The 20,130-nt window shown below is 36.6% G+C and overlaps 1 protein-coding gene across 7 annotated transcripts in view; it reads left to right on the forward strand.

The window, feature by feature from the left end:
* The window catches only part of ARHGAP5 (Rho GTPase activating protein 5), a 74,985-nt gene that overhangs the window by 18,532 nt on the left and 36,323 nt on the right, over nucleotides 1-20,130 (forward strand). The gene's annotated exons all lie outside the window — the stretch shown is intronic.

The raw sequence follows: 20,130 nt of genomic DNA on the forward strand, positions 1-20,130 counted from the left end.
AATCCTTCAGTGTTTAACCTTAAACATAAATGTCACTTAAATGTTTGAACCTCTGTTCTTAAAAAGATAAACATAGGTTACAGTGCAGCTTTATATAGTTTCATGCTGCAGTTATACTTTAGGGCTTTGTATTATATGTGTACAGTGAAGTGCCTTGGATGTCTCCAGGGCTAACTATTTATATCATAGTTATCCATGGTATTTTTCCTTTAAGCATTACAGAAAAGCTGGAGCATTTTAGTGCAGCTTTTGTTTGCCTGGAAATTGTTTTCATTGTGTAAGCTGGACTTGAGTAAGTTGTCTTCTGTTTCAGTTTAGTGAGCATTCACTAAAAACCTGCTGAATGCTTAAGTCTGTACAAAAAGCTGCTGAAGGATATAAAAGAATTGAAGATGCGCATCCCTAAAAAAGCTTAAATGTTAGTTTGAAAGACAGTACCCTGTTTTTGGAACAGTGGTAGAAGAGTAATACTAGAGCACTGTAGGGAAGCATAGTGTAATAGTTAAGAGCACATGATCTAAAGCCAGACTGCTAGGATTTGAATCAGCTTACTAGCTGTGTAACTTCTGTATACTCCTTTCAAGGAAGATGGAAGTAAACATATTTCCCTATGAGAAATACGTTCATAGTTATTTAAAATAGTGCTTGCTGCTGCTAAGTCACTTCAGTCGTGTCCGACTCTGTGTGACCCCATAGACGGCAGCCCACCAGGCTCCAGGCAGGAACACGGAATGGGTTGCCATTTCCTTCTCCAGTGCATGAAAGTAAAAAGTGAAAGGGAAGTCACTCAGTTGTGTCCGACTCTTCGCGACCCCATGAACTGCAGCCTACCAGGCTTCTCGGTCCATGGGATTTTCCAGGCAAGAGTACTAGAGTGGGGTGCCATTGCCTTCTCTGAAATAGTGCTTGGCATGTGGTAAATTGATTAAATAAAAAAGTATATACATTATTTTGTGATAATACTGTCAGATACATATATTAAGTGAACACAAGATGAAAGATCACCATAGGGGTATAGAGTTAGGGTCACAAAACTTCATGAAAAAGGTAAATCACCAGGTTTGAGTATTTTGATTGGTTTTTAGGAAGAAGAAAAGATACTTTAAGAGGGGGAAGTCATTTGTACAGAGGTGTAAGATTGTGTCTAGGCAAGTTAAGATACAATAGGAAACTGTCCCAGTTGAAGGTATTGTGCAATATCATTGCCTTTATAGGGAGTTGGTGATGGGCAGGGAGGCCTGGTGTGCTGCAGTCCTCGGGGTCACAAAGAGTTGGATACAACTGAGCAACTGAACTGAAACTTATGAGTCTGCTAAACTGAAGAGCTAGTTCAAATCCAAAAGCAGTTAGTTAAGCAGGGCCTAAGCAGTAAGAAAATTGTTTTATACTTGAGATTCCAGATAGGAGGAAATTGACATCAGGTAGTCTAGCTAGGAGGCTGATGTACATATTCAGTTTTGAAGTGATGAGTACAGAGACCAAATGAGAAATCAACAAAACTAAAAAGTTTTACTATATGAAAAGACTAGAAACATAGACAAAAATCTGGCAAGATCAGGTAAAAAGAGAAGGTGTAAACCCTGAGAGTGAAAAGGGGAATATAATTACAGATAGATCAGATTAATAAGTGGAGCAAGCAATGGTACCCCACTGCAGTACTCTTGCCTGGAAAATCCCATGTTCAGAGGAGCCTGGTGGGCTGCAGTCCATGGGGTCGCTAAGAGTTGGGCACGATTGAGTGACTTCACTTTCACTTTTCACTTTCATGCATTGGAGAAGGAAATGGCAACTCACTCTGGTGTTGTTGCCTGGAGAATCCCAGGGACGGGGGAGCCTGGTGGGCTGCCATCTATGGGGTCACACAGAGTCAGACACAACTGAAGTGACTTAGCAGCAGCAGCAGATTAGTAAGATAGTAGAAAATACTGTCAACAATTTAGATCAATAAATTTGGAAGTTAAGCAAAGTTGAAGTCCATGACAAGAAAGCTTAGAATAATCCTGTAACTGTTAAATAAGTTGAAGTAGTAGTTACATCTTAGCACAAAAATACCAGGCCCAGGTAATTCTACAGGAGACTTTTTAAGGAACAGGTCATTCCAATGTTCTACAAATCCAGAAAATAGAGTAAGAGAATTCATTCATTCTCTGTGAAGTTATCTATTCTTAGTCCCAGAGCCAGTCAATGATAATATAAGAAAGGAAAATTATAGTCCCGTTTTACTTATGAGTGCACATGCAAAAATTTTAAACTGCAAGTCTATAGACCGTTAACTTCAACTTTGAAATCCATAACCTCTGAAAATAAAAAATTTTTGTAGAAATTTGGCAGCATGATCTGATTTACCCTGTTCTTGGGAAAATCCTACTTGAACTGGTGTGTGAGGCTACATATAATCATTGTTCGTCTTATTTTTAAAAAATCCATGTAATTCACTGCAGGTATATTCATGTATTTGAACACAGGGTACTGACCCACAGTTTGTTGGGATTGTTAGATGTATTTAAGCACACAAAAAAAGTCAACAATATATAGAAACTACTTGATAAAATTTTTTTCATTAGCTTCCTACTAATTTAGTGGAAAGCTACTAAATAAATTATGAACAGATGAGAGCTTACTTGAGAGTAGGTATCTATAAATACGCAAACAAGTGAAATCACTTTAAATAACATCCTCATGAAGGAAATGAATTCCCTTTTCACCCAGAAACAAGATAGAATGTTTATAATATCACCACTTCCAGTCAATATTATACAGAGATCCTAGTTAAAGCAAAAAGATAAGGAAAAAATAATAAAAGCATGAGTATTGGAAAGAAACAAAATTTTCATTAGTGGCTAATGATATGATTGGCCTATGTAAAAGCCAAATAGGATCCACAGATAAATTATAAATAAAAGAGCAGAGTTAGTTCCATATATCATCAGTAATCAAGTCAGTTGCATCTCTATACATCAGCAATAAATAACTAGAAAAAATAATTAGAGAAGACACCATTTACAAAAGCATAGCAGATTATCTACTGCCTGGGAGTAATTGTAACATAATGTGCAAACCTCTGTGTTGAAAAGCATAAAACATTATTTTAAGTCATTAAAAAGTATCTAAATAAACGGGGAGCTGTTGCCTTCCTGTCCCTGAATGTGGCTTGTCATAAAGAAGTTATTGTTCTTCAGGCTCTACATCTCTAGATTGTGTTGTTTCACTCAAAGTGTCAAAAGATTTTTCAAGAAATTTTACACAGATTCTAATACAAATATGGAAGAGTAAATAGTAAATATAAATATTGAGCAGCTAGGACACTTCTGAAGAAGAAAGGCAGAGGTGGAGTGGTGATATATGTGCTTATTCTGTCAAATTGTGTAGAACTTTAGTATTTAACACAGTGTGGTATAGAGACAGTCACATTGACCAGTAAAATAGAAAGCTCCCAAATATACAGACCTCTAACTCAGAACTGTCCTTCCGAGTTACCTAAGGCTGTTGAACACTTGAAATGTGGCTAATCTGAATTAGGATAAACTGGTTTACAGGGTAAGTAAAGGCTTCCCTGAGACTTGTCATTTTTTAGATCTGATAGATGAATAGAACTTAACTAGGGGAGTGGTTGGGTGGATGGAAGAATATTTAATTCTGAATGAATAGAACATGTGCATGTTCTTAACGGAGGTCACTGTGACTAGTCAGTGATCGAAAACCGTTGTTGACAAACTTTCTGTAACGAGCTAAATAATAAATATATGAGACTTTGAAGGTGTAGTACATCCTATATCATAACTGCTCAGTTTTACTGTTGCAGTGCAAAAGCAGCCATGGACAGTACGTAAATGAGTATGGCTATTTTCAAAAAACAGGCAACAGGGTAAACTGGTCCACTAGGCCATAGTTGGCTGATACCTGATCTATGGGAGAGAATGGTACAAGGAGAGATTTGAGAGTGGGGACTGGACTCGGACCTTTTTAGTACTGATGGACTTTTTGTTATTGAGCCTAAGAGTAAATTGAAATGAACAGAGTTAGTGAATCTGGAATCACTTGGTTTCAGTGTGTAGTATGGGTTGAGTGATACGGAAGACCAGTAGGCATTTACAGTAGCCTAAGTGAATCATGATGAAAGATTTGAATAGTTGGAGTCGGGAAGGAGAATGGTGGCAACAGATAGAATGGGGTGGATTTGGTGAATATATTGCATATATGAGGGAAGGGTAAAGACGATGAATGAGAGAGGAAAGATACCACCTTGGTTTCTAGCTTGTGCAGCTTAATCAGTGACAATGCTGTTCCTTACATGAAGTGAAGTGAAGTCGCTCAGTTGTGTCCGACTCTTGCGACCCCATGGACTGTAGCCTACCAGGCTCCTCTGTCCATGGGATTTTCCAGGCAGTAGTACTGGAGTGGATTGCCATTTCCTTCTCCAGGGGATCTTCCTGACCCAGGGATTGAACCCAGGTCTCCCGCATCCTAGACAGACAGTTAACCGTCTGAGCCACCAGGGAAGTTCCTTACATAGAGCATTGGAAATTTGCCAGGTTTGGAGTTGAGGGGTAGAAGTTAGAGTTCAGGTGGAGGTGTCAAGTAGGCATTTAGATATGCAGATCTTCAGAGAAGAGGTCTGAGTTGGAGATGCATATTTAGGAGACAGTGAAGCAGACATGGCAGTAGATGAAATGACATAGGGAGAGTGAATACAGTTGTCTAACACAGCCTTGAAGAGCTACCAACGTTGAATGGCCAGGTAGCAGAGATGATCCTTAAAGGTAGGGAGAGTAAACATAGATCACATACCCTTTCTTAGCTGATGGCCTCACCTGTAAATTAAAAATTACAATATTTTCCTTGTAATAGTGATAGAAATTGGAACTATGTGTTTCAAATGCTTGACATGTAGCAGTGCTCAATGAATGCTATTATAATGTGCTTCATGCCTGAAATATCCCAGTATACTCCCATCTGTATTTTAGAATAGTCCTCTGTCCCATTTGCTGGATTACTTTCCTGACTCATTTTTAAATTAAATACTCCTAAGTTTTGCACTTAGGTGAATTCTGTGATTTCTGATCCTAAGTTTATGCACTTTTCTTTCATTTTCTCGCTAAGAGAAAAGTTCATTCTCTTAACCTTTGTTCTTTGATTCCAGCATGGGAGCTATAGTCTAGGAATACTTTCTTAGGTTCCTTGACATCTGGAAAATCATAACATTTGGGTATTAGCGGCATTTAAAAGTGGCTCAAAGACCTGATTGTCCTAATGTGGGCTTTAATTGTCATTTCTGCCAATCAGAGATGGCTTTATGCTCAATTATCTTTTGTTCTGTACCCCAAAAGGAGTTTAGTATTAGTTGTGGGAACAAGAGCTGCAAGATATTTCTTGATTTGGAAAGATCTGTAAGGATTATTTTCTTAAATCATGGCCCATTACACATATATATCTGTGTAAAGGAAATTTTCTAAAACAATACCTACTTTATAAGTTATTTTGATTTTCTAGCCTATTATAGTGAAAAAATAGGTGCTGGTTGTGATCTATTAAATGGATTTTGTAACTTACGAGCGCTTGTAAAACAGTGCTTAAGAGAATGAACTAAGTGAGAAATTTTGAATTATATTGATAAAATTGCCAGTTTTTCACACGTGCATGCAGTGAACTGAGGTACTTGTCTTTTCTTCAGTATCCATTTTGGTGCTATCCTCTTGATTCAAATAGTAAATAGTAGAATACTTGGTGAATTTTGTGGTGCATTAGAATAAGCTGGTATTCTAATGATTTTTCATTTTTAGCCTTTTTAAAAGTTGTTTTCCTGTCGTTTCCAGGTTGTGAATCTTTTCATTCACTTATTTTTATTAGTAACTACCAACTGGTATTTTACTTTCAGATGTTCCTTCCAATCTATATTATTATTATTTTTTTCTATTTTATTGCTGTTTTCTTACTAAAACCCCTCTATCAGTATCTTAGAAGATTCTGCTGCTTTAGTTGTTATACTAGGGCTTAGAGCCTGTTAAGGAAATAATACCAAAGTAGGTATGTTTTCTTCAAAAAAAAAAAAAAAAAAATGGAAGGGTTATCTATATATTGAGTCAGAAGATGTTAATTTGTTATTAGTAAGTAGTGAATTGATACCAAGCTATTACCATGGTAGATCCTTTAGAATAGTAAATCTTAAGTTTAGAATTATTAGACTCCTGACTTCTAGAACCTCAGTCTTTATTAAGTAAAATGCCCAGTTTGAAAATACTGTCAAGCCAAACAGTGGTAACAAGAATTTTCTCTTGATCTAGAAATTGTTCATCCCAGATACAAAAGTAATGAAATATGTGAAAATATGTCTGTGTTGAACTGCTGTTTGTCTATATCAGAATGTATAAGTTATAGGGTAAGTTCTGTTGTTTTTTTTTTAATGTGTATCACTTTTTTTAGTGTAATCTTCTGACGGTTGCTTAAGTGACTGTTGGTGTTCACATCTGAGAGAAACTAGAGTCCTGAAAGAATTATATTTAAGGCTAACTGAAACTTGGATGCTTGAAAAACTTACTATAGAGAGAGGAGTTCTTAGAGGTCAGATACAGATAATGTAGTTTGTACCTGTTTAATGAACAGGGTCATTTAACCAAGTCTTGAAGTGCTTGACAGTTTCAGATTTTCTATTTTTTACCTTTTTTTTTTTTTTAATCTAAAGATTTCTGGGCAGTTGATATAGGGTGCCCATTGTATCTATTATTACCTTGCAGACACTTCCTTAAGGGAGAGAATAAGGGTCACTTTTGTAAAGGAAGTGTGTTCAGAAGAATGAGAAAGCTGGTTTCCCAGATTCCTCAGTCAGCATCTTTTCCAGTTTCATTGCTGTGAGTTGGGTCCTGTCTCCATTCCTAACCAGTGAAGTCTGGCCAGGAGAGTAGAATTATGCTGCTGAATGTTGACCTGAGCTTTTAGAGCTCTTGGTGAGGTTGGTTTCCCCCAAATTAGGATAATTTCTAAGGGATGAAAACCAGTGTCTGCTGCAGGCTGGATTTATGTCTTGTTCATAGTTAATCTCCATGTCCTCGCACAATGTGTTGTACTATGATCAATTGAAGTCAGTATGAGTATCTGACTTTTTTTTGTAGTGGTAATAAAACAACCATTTATATATATATTTTAATAATTGCATTTATTTGACTCAAGGAAATTGTTTTTTTATCCAGTAAGCCTCTTACTGAATGCTTGCTATGACAGAGGAACGCTGTCCAAAGTTATGACTTGGTTGTGGGCTCTGCTGTCAAGAATTCAGTCTAGTAAATTTGGTTTTGTTGAATATTAAGCATTTTTTATATAATTCATCAAGGTTAGTAAAACTTCTGGTATCTCTCATTTGGAAAGCATTTACTTAGGTGTCTTTAGTAAAAGCTTCTATTGCTTTCATACTGGCTAATTGGCTAAATATGTTCTGCTCTGATTGATTAGTTCTAAAGTGTTTCAGAAATTTCTCATGAAGTTAAAATTGGTTCTTTAGTAGCATTTCTGGTGCTGGTGACATCAATTAATGGTATGACATGTGTGAATATATGAGTATTATTTCTGCCCGTATTTTACTGTTTGCTGTTTCTTTGGATTTGGTTTTTGCTGTGGGTTTGACCAAGATCTATTACTCTTCAAATTCAGAATGAAATGTAATTCAGAATGGTTAGTGTTTAAAGTATATTTTGATTGACATGCTCTAATAAGACTTACTTTAAATGATTCTGTCAGTGGTATGCTTGTTTTTTACTAATTTAAGAGCAAATGTTAATGTCTTCAGTGTGTTTCTATTCAAACTTTGTGTTTTTTTCTTGGCTTTCATAGTAGTATGTTGAATGTTTAGCAAAACCTGGCATAGCACAAATTATTGAAATTACTCTTAGTTCTATAGCATTATAATTTTTAGAATATGTTTAGTTAATGAAACTGGAGCCTATGATATGAAGTGAAGTAAGTCAAAAAGAATAACACTAATACAGTATATGAACATATATATGGAATTTAGAAAGATGATAACGATGACCCTATATGCAAGACAGCAAAAGAGATGTAGATGTAAAGAACAGACTTTTGAACTCTGTGAGAGAAGGTGAGGGTGGGATGATTTGAGAGAATAGCACTGAAACATGTATATTACGATTTGTGAAACAGATGACCAGTGCAAGTCCGATGCATGAAGCAGGGCACTCAAAGCTGGTGCTCTGGGACAACCCAGAGGGATGGGGTGGGGGAGATTCAGGATGGGGGGGACACATGTACACCCATGGCTTGATTACTGTTGATGTATGGTAAAACCACCACAATATTGTAATTAGTCTCCAATTAAAATAAAGAAATTAATTTAAAAGATAAAAAAGGAGGCACTTAACTCCTATTACACAGAATGTGTGTTCTTACTATAATTTTATATCAGTAGGCAGTTGTTACTCTCCCAAGACTTACGAGTCTAAAGGGTTATCAATTTTATGTGCTCCAAAGTTTTATGTACTGCAAATTGTCCCGCTCAGCCCTAGAAGAGTTATTTCTACAGTAGATATCGTTTTATTGTTTTTAGCTCTTAACTTTTTCTTATCATTATAGTCGGTGTGTTGAAAGAGCCATCAATAGGACTTAATCTGTGACTATGTAAAGAGACGTCTCAGGGGAAGGACAGCTGCTTTTTAAAAGTAGTAATTTCTGATGTTTGTAGTTCTTAGAACAAAATATCAAGGGTATGACAAAAGTGGTCTTGAGAAAGTAACTTTGTCCAAATAAAAGGTACATTTTGCATATGCATGTGTGATTGTTTTGAGCTTTCTGGAAATTGTTCTTAGCCTTTGAAAATCTAAGGAAGGGTTTGGGGAAAAGGAAAAATGCACATTTGCAAAACTTTAGTAGCATTTTAAAGGTTTCTTATGTAGTTACTAAAACTGGACTCTAGAACCTTTGTTGATATAAGAGAACACACTTGAATTTTTCTTCATTTTTTACTGATGTTCTGATTGTTGGATTGGCAAATCACTAGAGTACCAGAAAGAACATAACAGATGACATGAAAAGCAAAGGGAGTAGTGGTTTTAAGAATAAAATGCTGGGTATAATATAAAACTTATTTTCCTTTTAATACACTTGAAAATAAATATTTAGGGAAGCTGGGAAGAAATCTACTCATCCTTTACTGGAATAGATTTTGCTAGGTTCCTCTCCTGGTGGGGGTGTTCAGTCGCTGAGTTGTGTTCAGCTTCCTCATCCTTCACTATCTCCTGGAGTTTGCTCAGATTCATGTCCATTGAGTTGATGATGTGACTCCAAATTTTTTTTTTTTTGTAATAAAGTTGTTAATGGCATTAATAAAATGCCTGCCAGGTAGATAATATATGTGGAAATGCTTTATAGGAAGATGTCATTTTAGAGATTAATCAATGTGAGAACCATTTTGTCTGATTAGTATATACAAGAACCCAGACCAAATTTTATTTGCCGTCAGTTATTTTCTCTTCCCTCTTGAGAGAGTATTCACAATATCTCTCACTTGTAAAGTATTCAGAGTCTCAGCACCTAACATTTCTTATAGAACTGGTTTTTTTCTAAAGTATTAAGTAGATCTTCACAGAATACTGCTGCTGCTGCTGCTAAGCCACTTCAGTCGTGTCTGACTGTGCGACCCCATAGACAGCAGCCCACCAGGCTCTGCTGTCCCTGGGATTCTCCAGGCAAGAACACTGGAGTGGGTTGCCATTTCCTTCTCCAATGCATGAAAGTGAAAAGTGAAAGTGAAGTCGCTCAATCATGTCCGACTCTTAGCGACCCCATGGACTGCAGCCCACCAGACTCCTCTGTCGGTGAGATTTTCCAGGCAAGAATACCCACTAAAGTCTTCTTTCTTATATTGGTGTGTTACGCTATGGGCTTCCCTAGTAGCTCAGCTGGTAAAGAATCTGTCTGCAATGTGGGAGACCCAGTTGGATTCCTGGGTCAGGAAGATCCCCTGGAGAAGGGATAGGCTCCCCACTCCAGTATTCTTGGGCTTCCCTGGTGGCTCAGCTGGTAAGAAATCCACCTGTAATGTGGGAGACCTGGATTTGATCCCTGGGTTAGGAAGATACTCTGGAGAAGGAAACAGCTACCCACTCCAGTATTCTTGTCTGAAGGATCCCATGGACAAAGGAGCCTGGTGGGCTACAGTCTATGGGGTCGCAAAGAATTGGACACGACTGAGCGATTAGGCACACACACACATGCTATGGTGTAGTATTCTTCCAGCATGATCACTTTATAGTAGTTTTACTGCTTTGTAGTTCGGTAAGTTTTATTTTTATTATTACATTGTAAGCTTTTTGAGGGCTGTTACGATTATCATTCATCTTTGTGTACCCTATAGTAGTGATTCTCAGTCCTGAATTTAAAAAAAACTCAGACTTCTCAGGGCTATATTTATAGCCATCTCCCAAGTTTGAATTCTCAGTCCTTGTTATTAGCCTAGCACAATGGTTCTCAACCAGGGTCAGTTTTGACCTGCAGTGAGCATCTGGCAGTGCCTGAAGACATTTTTGGCTGTCAGAACTAGGGTGGGGGTTTGCTCCTGATAGCTGTTGGGTAAAGGCCAGGGATGCTGCTAAACACCCTGCAATTCAAAATGTCAATAATACTGAAGTTGAGAAACTCTGTCTAGCTGAATGGGTCTTTAAGGAAATTCCTGTGCGTTCTAGAAGTTGATCATACGAGGCATGTTTGTACCTGCTCATTAGGAGAGGCAGGTTTTTCCTCACAGGTCATAGATATTACTTCCCTATCCTCACCATGATTGGTTAAGAATGTATTTCCATGAAGGAGGTACTCTGGGTCTAAGCTACATGCTATTGCTATTTATTTTAGTTGGCTGATCTTTATTCTGCCATAAAACATGCTTCCATTTCATTGTCACGGTCTTAGTTGAGGTTATCATAACTTCCTACTTGGATTATTGCAGTGACCTTTTTAAGAAAAATTTAATTTGATTCATTGTAGATGGACATACCATTGTAAGAAATAATGCAGAAAGATTCCATGTACCCTTTGTCCAGTTTCCCACAAAGGTAACATCTTACAAAACTGGTACAATATCACAAACAGGATATTGACATTAACCCACGGGTCTTTCAAGTCTGCCAGGTTTGCTTGTACTCGTGTGTGTGTGTATATATTCTGTGAAGTTTTTCACGTGTGTAGCTTTGTGTGCCCTGTCCTGCACAGTACCTAGCATGATGTTATGTACATGGTAAATGCTCAGTTCTTACATACTGTTGAAGATACATTACCTTATTCCAAATGAATTTGCATAGAGTTGGCTGTTAATTCTTCTTGTAGTTTTATGATAGGAATCACTATTTTGTATGAATCTTGATTTAATTAGGTTCAAATACTTAAGTTTAGGTACACCTATATATAATGACTCCCATAGGAAAAAAAAATTAGGTATAATGAAACTATTTGCAAAACTGGTAAATAAACCAATAGTCCTTTTATGTTAACAGAAACATTATATAGTGAATGCTTTTTCAGTCTCCTGTTTATCATTTTGTTTGCTTCTTTTAGTGTTGACTGAGCACCCAGGTGCCAGATACTGTGCTAAGGTATAGGTAATAAAAAGGAAAATTACCCTTTAATAAAAAGGAAATACTCTAGGACAATTTCTAGAGTATTTTGGAAGTCCTACCAATAGGGCTTCTTATGCATTCACTGTAGAGAGTAAGGGAAAGTCAAGGTTGGTTATTAATTTATGGTATAAGCAATGGTATAAACAATGGGTAGGTTTAGATTTGCTGGGATAGTGAAGAAGACTAAGCTAAGGGTGAAAAGTTTCAGATCAGAGAGAATCAGGACATCTGTTTTGTGCCTTTTATATTATGTTAAAATATCTGTGTTGACATCCCAGTGGAAGTATAAAGGTTAGATGTATGAATCTGATACTCAGAGGAAAAGTTTTCAAGATAGAAGAACATTGAAAGCCATGAGTTTAGATAAATTCACATAAGGACAGAGAATGGATGGAGAAGGGAGAACTTAGAACTGACACTGGATAAACCAGAAAGAGTTATAGTAGATGAAACTGAAAAAGGAATTCTTGGGGAGAAAAGAGGAAAAACTAGTAAAGAGTTGTGACATGGGAGCCAAGAGAGCAAGTGTTTAAGGAAGAAGTGATCAGTAAAGTTGCTGAGAGCTCAAGAGGAATGAAAAGTTTCTTTTTGATTTGATGGTGTAGAGGTATCTGATTTTAACAAGCATTTCAGTGGAACGAGAGAGAAAGCCAGATGGAAGTAGGTTGAAGAGTGAATGGGATGTGGAAAAGTAGAGATTGTAAATGTAGATGACGTCTTCAAGAAGTTTTTCTGTGAAGAGGAGTGAGAATTGGGACAGTAGAGCTCAATATGGGATCAAAGGAGGGTTTTGTTTTTGTGTTTGTTTTTTAAAATGAGAGGTAGTATATTTGTATATTCATAAGAATGACCCAGGAGAGGGATAGATGGATGAAATGTGAATTGAGGACATGAGGAAGAGAGAGGGTAGGTAGTGCTTGTAGTTACCTGAGTTCTTTAATTGCCCAACTTCTCAATTGTTTAGCATTTGGTGTGATACATTGAGAATCTGTGTGGGACAGAGTATGTAAGAAGGAGAGAAAACTCAAATTGGAAGCTACTGGGGAAAATTTTGATTTCTTATCTCTTTCCTTTTTGAAAACAGGATTACAATTTATGTATTGTAGACAGTTTTTTTTCCATAGGCATAATTTTTAAAATCTTTTATTTTTTTTTTTTTCCTGGTTACACAAGTAATCTTTATCTTCTCAGAAAGCATTTTCTTTACAAAAGGAACTGTACAGCTTAGAGTGAAAATTCTGTGTAACCTCACCCCAACCTTTTCTTTCTTTCCTTTTTTACCATCCTCTAAACTTAGAGGATTGTCAGTACTTTAGTATTTGTTTTTTAATTTTTTCTATAATATTAACATAAATGATTTACTTTGGAATGAAATTATACTATTTATCCGGTTCCTAAACTTTAACATATATTAATATATATAAATCTGTTGAAATCAACCTTTTTAATTCATCTTTGTTATCCATAATTTTGGTATACTTGATCTGACAAGAACTAGAGATCATTTAAAATTTTCTGTTTCCTTAGAGGTACATATTTCTGCTGTAGTTTGTTGTTGCTACTTGATGGGTTGAATTCTGGATAATTGTCATGTGAGTCTCTTTTGTGTGGTTCACAGCTTTTTGCTTTGAAGACAGCAGCAGAGTTAACATTGCTCTTGTAAAAACAAAAAATCATTCTTTTTTCCATCATTTTGTTTTCAACTTTTAGGAGTGTCAGTTAAAATGACATGTGGTTAGTCGCGTTTAGTATTTTTTTTTTTACCAAGTCTGAGAGTCTTTTATAACTTACCTGATCTTATTCCATTTAGATATTAAAATTTTTTTTTTAATCTTCATTTTTGGCTGTGCTAGGTCTTGTTGCTGCGTGGGCTTTTCTCAGTTTGCAGGTGGTGGGGCTACTCTCTAGTTGCAGAGCTTGGGTTTCTCATTGCATTTGCTTCTCTTGTTGCTGAGCTTGGGCTCTAGGGCACGAGGCCTTCGATAGTTGGCGGCAGTAGTTGTGGTTCCTGGGCTCTATAGAGAACAGACTCAGTAGTTGTGGCGCACGGGCTTAGTTGCTGCGAATCATGTGGGATATTCCCGGTCCAGGGATCGAACCTGTGTCTCCTGCATTGGCAGACGGATTCTTTACCACTGAGTTACCAGGGAAACCCTCATTTACATTTATTTTTATGTTTCAGTTTGCTTTTTTCTTATTTTCTATTTTTATTTTTCATCAGCAAAAAAATGAAGAGAAAGGAGCTATTAGTTTATTTGAGGCTTCTTTTTAAGTTTATATTGAATCCCAACTTCAGTTTATCATCCTTAATCCTTCATAGTGTATTGTGATACCCTGTTGCATATTAACATAATTACTTTATCTTTTACTCCCCACCACCTTTTTTAGGATAGGTTGAAGCTTTTGGTTCTGGCCTACTAGTTGTTTAATTTTTACTTTCTGTACATTGACTCACAAAATTACAGATAATATTCTGTTTAGTAGCTGTACCGCTGTAGCTCAGAATTAGTTTTAAGTGTTTATTTTTATGTTTTTCAAAGCACACATTTTCCAAATGTAAGTTCTTTAATACTGATAATGTTTCATTGTGGTTTAATTGAAGTATAGTTGATTTTGAATGTTTCATTAGTTTCACATGTACAGCAAAGTGATTCAGATATTATGTATGTGTGTGTATATATATATATTTCATTTTCTTATATCTTGTAGCTTATTACAAAGTACTGAGAATAGTTCCCTATGCTATGCAGTAGGTCCCTGTTGGTTATCTATTTTATATATACTAATATATATATATAAATCCTAAACTCCTAATTTATCCCTGTGTCCCCTGCTCTCCACCCAATGATGTTTCATTATGTGATTAGGATTTGTAAGAAGGCAGTTTGAGAGTGCTGTCATTTAAATATTAATTATTACATATTTGAGAACTTTATAGTTCCTTTTAGAGTTGCTTATTACCCATATTTGGATGACACGCTAAGTAAAGGATCCTTAAAAAATCTTTTCCTCATGAACATTCCTATAGAAGAGTTTTCTGACTTTTTAGGTTTTCATGAGACCTTTGAGGCTAGCCTGATATTTTTTCACCATTGTTGGTCATTGGTTTCTTTTACCTAAATGCTTTTTAAGATTTCTGAAGCTTACCAGTTCTGCAGCATATCTGTAACTTGATGGTTTATTCCTATTTTTTGTTTATCTTTCTTGGTGCATGATGAGATTATTCTGTCTGCAAGTTAAATTCATTATTTCAGAAGAGACCTTGACTTGTACCTTGACTTTGTACCTTTCTCTTCTTTACGAACAGTATTCCATATCATTAAAGTATATTAGTGAACAGAGCAGATAAAAATCCCTGCCCTTGTGTGGATCTTAAATTGTAGCAGGCATACACCAAAATGATGATGATACATGAGAAAATCATATAGTTTTGTGGATAGGAAAAGCAGTGTTAGAGGGATTGGAAGTTCTGGGCAGGAGATAAACCATAGATTACAAATTTTAATAGTCAGTTTTTAATAGTCAATGTAGGCCTCATTGAGAAGGTAAAGGGAACAGACGTTCCAGAAGTCCTAAACGTAGGAGCATGCGTTGCATGCTGAAAAAGCAAGTAAGCCTTGTAGTTGGAGGAACGGGACTAAAATGAAGGAGAAGGTAGAGGAAAATAAGGTCAGAATAAAAAGAGGCAGAGTTCAGGCATGCAAAATTGTATATGCCCTTAAAGGCCTTTATTTGTGGAGTCATTACCCTGGTTGCTTTATTGAGAATAGTTTGTAGGGAATGATGGTAGAAGCAGGGAGGATTGATTAGGCAGTCAACACAATAAGATGGTTAAGATGTGGGTAATTGCTGTATCATACATTTGAAAGAAGGATGTGAGAAAACAAGAGGTATCAAAGATGACTCCAAGATTTTAGTCTGGCAACTGAAAGGATGGAATTGTCAGCAACTGAGATGTATATAGAAGGCTAAAGATGGAGCGCATTTTAAGGAAATAAATCATTAGGAGTTCAGTTTTGCACATGTTAGGAAATGTCTCAGATATGCAAGTGAAAATGTCGGGTAGAATGTTCCAAATGAGTCTAGAGATCAGGAGAAAGAGCTGAGCTAAAGGTATTGATTTGGGTTATCAGCATATGGGTGACATTACCAAGAGGGTGATTATAGATATTGAGGGAAAAAAAGACAGACTGAGGCCTGGGGTGTTGCCAGTATTACAAGGTTGCCAAGAGGGACCAGCAAAGAAGACTAATAAGGGGAGAACAAGTGAGATAACAAAGGTAGTCTCCTGAAGTCTGTTCAAGAGAATAACTGTTGAAAGGTTAAGAGGAGAGCTGAAAACTGACTGTTGCAGAACAATCATTTATAATATTAATAAGAGCAGATTTAGTGAAGTGATGAAAGTGATTAATTTCAAGTGAAGTCACAGTCGCTCAGGTGTGTCCGACTCTGCAACCCCATAGAATGTAGCCTGCCAGAGTCCTTTGTCCATAGAATTCTCCAGGCCAGAATACTGAAGTGGGTAGCTGTTCCCTTCTCCAGGGGATCTTCTCAACCCAGGGTCTCCCACATTGCAGGCAGATTCTTTATCATCTGAGCAAAAGATTAATTTCAGTACATATAAAAGGGAATGGAAAGAGAGGAATTGGAAACAACTAGTATAGGTGATTTATGTGGAGTTTATTGTTGTTGCTCAGTTGTGTCTGACGTTTTGTGACCCCATGGACTGCAGCACACCAGGCTTCCCTGTCCTTCACCATCTCCCAAAGTTTGCTCAAACTGATGTGCATTGAGTTGATGAGGCCATCCAATCGTCTCATCCTCTGTTATCCCTTCTCCTTCTCCCCTCAATATTTCCCAGCATCAGGGTCTTTTCCAATGAGTTTGTTCTACGAAAAGGAATTCTCATTCTGGAGCAGTTGCTCGCAGGGAGAGGAAGATTAAGACTTCTTTAAAGTGGTTTTTGGTGTGTGTCAGAGAAATGATATAGTAGAAAAGGGGACTCTGATGATCTTTTCCACTTTATTCTGATATTTTCAATCATTGAGTGTTTTACCAAAGAGGGTGTTCATTTCTTTACTGGGTTTTTTCTTCACTTTCTTTACATCTTACCTCTGGTCTTTCATCTTTTATTTCAAGAATCCCAGCTTAAAGACAATAGAGAAGTCCAACATTTCTTGTTTCCTAGATTTATTCTTTGTAAACTACCTCAACTGTTTCTTGGTACCAGAGTTTTCTTCAGTTGGTTGATTACCTGTGAATTGAGATATTGTGTTTTTTTCAGTGTTATTGATTATAGTATTTACTTCAGGATATTGCTTAGTTTTTTTCCTTTGTTGTGTTGCTGATACTGCTGAAGGGGAAGAGCCAATTCTGTAGAGAGCTATTTATATACCTTTTTATTTACTTACTCTAATGATAGTTTTTAATATCTGCTAGACAATTAGTAACATTGTTTATATCGTTTGTGAAATGGAATGTTTGTTTTACTAGATATGCTTTTGCAGACATGAGATTTACCAGAAAAAAAGACCATGGGTATTTGTATTTAAGCAGAAATTGAGATTTATATGTAATAATGAATCAGAAGTTTAATTGTCATAAATCAGATTTGTTTTCTTACTAACACAATTATTTAATTGGGGGCTGCCACTTCTGACTAATGATTGGTCAAAAGCTATAGATGTAAATGACCAAATAACCATATGCCCCATCTTTTTTCTTGCATTTCAGAAAACCTTGATGGCAATAGAAGTTGTCATCATCTAGCCTTAGACAGTTTAATTTATGAAATAGATTTTATATTATATAAATTATTTTAAATTGGCATAAATTTAAAGCTATAGATTAGCAACTCTTAACTAAGGGTTGTATGTTAGAATTATGTAGTTTTTCAAAATTCACATTTTTAAAGAACTCTCTGAAGTGATTTTTATGCCTAAGAACTGTCACTTTATAGAGCTTCCCTGGTGGCTCAATGGTGAAGATTTCGCATGACAATGCAGGAGACATGGGTTCGATCCCTGGTCTAGAAACATCCTACATTCTCTGGAGCAACTAATCGTATGCACTACAACTACTGAACCCATGTGCCACAACTGCTGAAGCCTAGAGCTTCAGTACCTAGAGCCTGTACTCTGCAACAAGAGACGTCTTTGCAGTGAGAATTCCTTGCACCACAACTGGAGAGTAGTCCATGCTTGCAGCAACTAGAGAAAAAGACCAAATGCAGCCTAAATAAATAAAGAAGAACTGTCACTTACAGAAAAAAGTTAGACATTTTTCTTCATCATGAAAGCTAATATATGAGTGTCCAATTCAAAACTACTTTCCTACACAGAGTTTTATTTTGTAGCGGTATAAATTAGAAAAATTGGTAAAGTCTTGTAAGTTTTTACGCATTTTTTCCCCCACAGTGTGTGTAACCTGTAACTTGACTGTCAAGCGGTTAGATGTTAGTAAATTATCCCTTTAGAGTTTGCCAGAAATTCCATGCTATAAGCCACCTAGCCTTTCATTCCCTCAAATTAGTGGTGTTGAATCTGCAGAATTGAGTAACTTGCCCTTGTACCTTTATGGACCTTGGGAGATACCCCTCAGCATAACCCGGAGAAATCTAACCCTAATTCTAGTTAAGTGTTCGGAATTTAGATTGTTTCCTAAAGGGTAGTATGAAAAGCAAATTTCTTAAGAGTTGATTGGAGCAGTTAGGACTAGCTAGCTTACTTTTCTTACAACTTTTTCCTTTAGTTGACATTGCAGATTAAGATCTTTTATTTCTATTGCTGCTACCAAAGGCTGGGCATTGCTGTTATCATTAATCTGCTTAAGTATAGTCCTTTTTCACCACTTGTATTATCATTCTAAACAAAAACACCCATCATTGCCTTAGTTTTTACTTTTCTAATCAAATGGTGCTTCTAGTAGTTTGCAGACTAGAAAGCATCTTAATGCTCCTCCTAAGAAGGACGACAACCCAGCCGCTGTATCCCTACCTCAGCTCATTTCTGCTTTCTTGCACTTTGTTTTGTTTTGGTGGTGGTGGTTAGTGGAAGGATTCTTTACGGAGTAGGAAGAATCTGCACTACTTGACTTGATGGGCCAGGTCTTGAGCCAGGTCAAGTACTCCAGTGCTTTGATGGTGACATTCCAAACACCTAGTTATACTGTGTGCAATCTGTATCACCAGAGTGATGGTATATGAAAATTTAAAAGTTGGATTTCATGAACTCTGGATGTTGCTAGGTAGAGCAGCCTCAAATTGAAATGAAAGAAGGGGCTTAATTGACTGTGTTAGTTGCTCAGTTGTGTCTGACTCTTTACAACCCCATGGACCTTAGTCCACCAGGCTCCTCTGTCTGTGAAGTTCTCCAGCAAGAATATTGGAGTGGGTTGCTGTTTTTCCCTCCAAGGGATGTTCCCGATCCAGGGATCAAACCCGGGTCTCCTGCATTGTAGTTGGATTCTTTACCATCTGAGCCACCAGGGAAATTGCATAACTCAGAACTTGAAAGAATATTGAAAGGTCAATCCATCGAAAGGAGAGATTCCGCTGGGAAGAATCGGAAATTAAAATGAGGGCTGTTGCTTTAAGCATTGAAACCTCAGCCTGTGCTCCCTTTCTGCCCCACCTCCCCCCCCCCCACATTTTTCTGATTAGAAATAGCATGTTTTTATCTGATTTGTAAGTCAGTTACAATACTTATGACAGATATAAATACACCCTACTTAAGAAAGACTGACTCAGAATCTCCTTAAGGGTTGAATTTCAGGCAGTATTTCCTTCGTTTTTGAAATGTTCACTCCCTGGTTAAGAAGCTATTTTCTCCCAATGCAAGATTGAAGTTAAACTTTGAAAATTGTTATGTAACTTTTTACTGTTGTGAACGTTTTGTTCATTGCTAATAAAAATTACCTTTTTGGGTGCCTAGTAAAATGTTTTTAATAGAACTAAATTAACATCTCATTTCCCACTGGGATGTTACCTTCTTTTATAAAAAAATATCTTAATGTTTAAGAAATATTCAGTAGATGCTATGGAAGAAAATGGGGAAATAAGACGTAAATGATGAAACTAGACACTCATAGAGTTGCATAGCTTCATTATATAATCAATAATTAAAGCTATGTTATGCTTACTAATGTAGCTATGCACAAAAATCTCACTTGGAACTTCCAAAAACCAAATAACAAACGCAGCAATTAACATACCACACTTGAACTGTGAATTGTGCGATGCTTACTCCTTTCAATGGCATTGAAAAATGATCTTTTCTAATTTTCCTGCCTATCCAGTTTTCTGTTATTTTCCAAAGAGAACAGTTTCTTTTGTTCAGCCATTTTTTGTCTGTTCACTTTTGTCTCTTTCTCTTGGTCAAGTTGCTGTTTATAGCAGAATTTGTTTATTGAATCTCATATTGATGGACATTTAGGTTGGATGTACATTTAGGTTGGATGTAACATTTTAGATAACTGCTTTTGATACAAATTGTGTATTTATATTGCTTGATACTAATGT

The sequence above is a fragment of the Ovis aries genome, chromosome 18 (genome assembly GCF_016772045.2).
Source record: "Ovis aries strain OAR_USU_Benz2616 breed Rambouillet chromosome 18, ARS-UI_Ramb_v3.0, whole genome shotgun sequence".
NCBI lineage: Eukaryota > Metazoa > Chordata > Mammalia > Artiodactyla > Bovidae > Ovis > Ovis aries.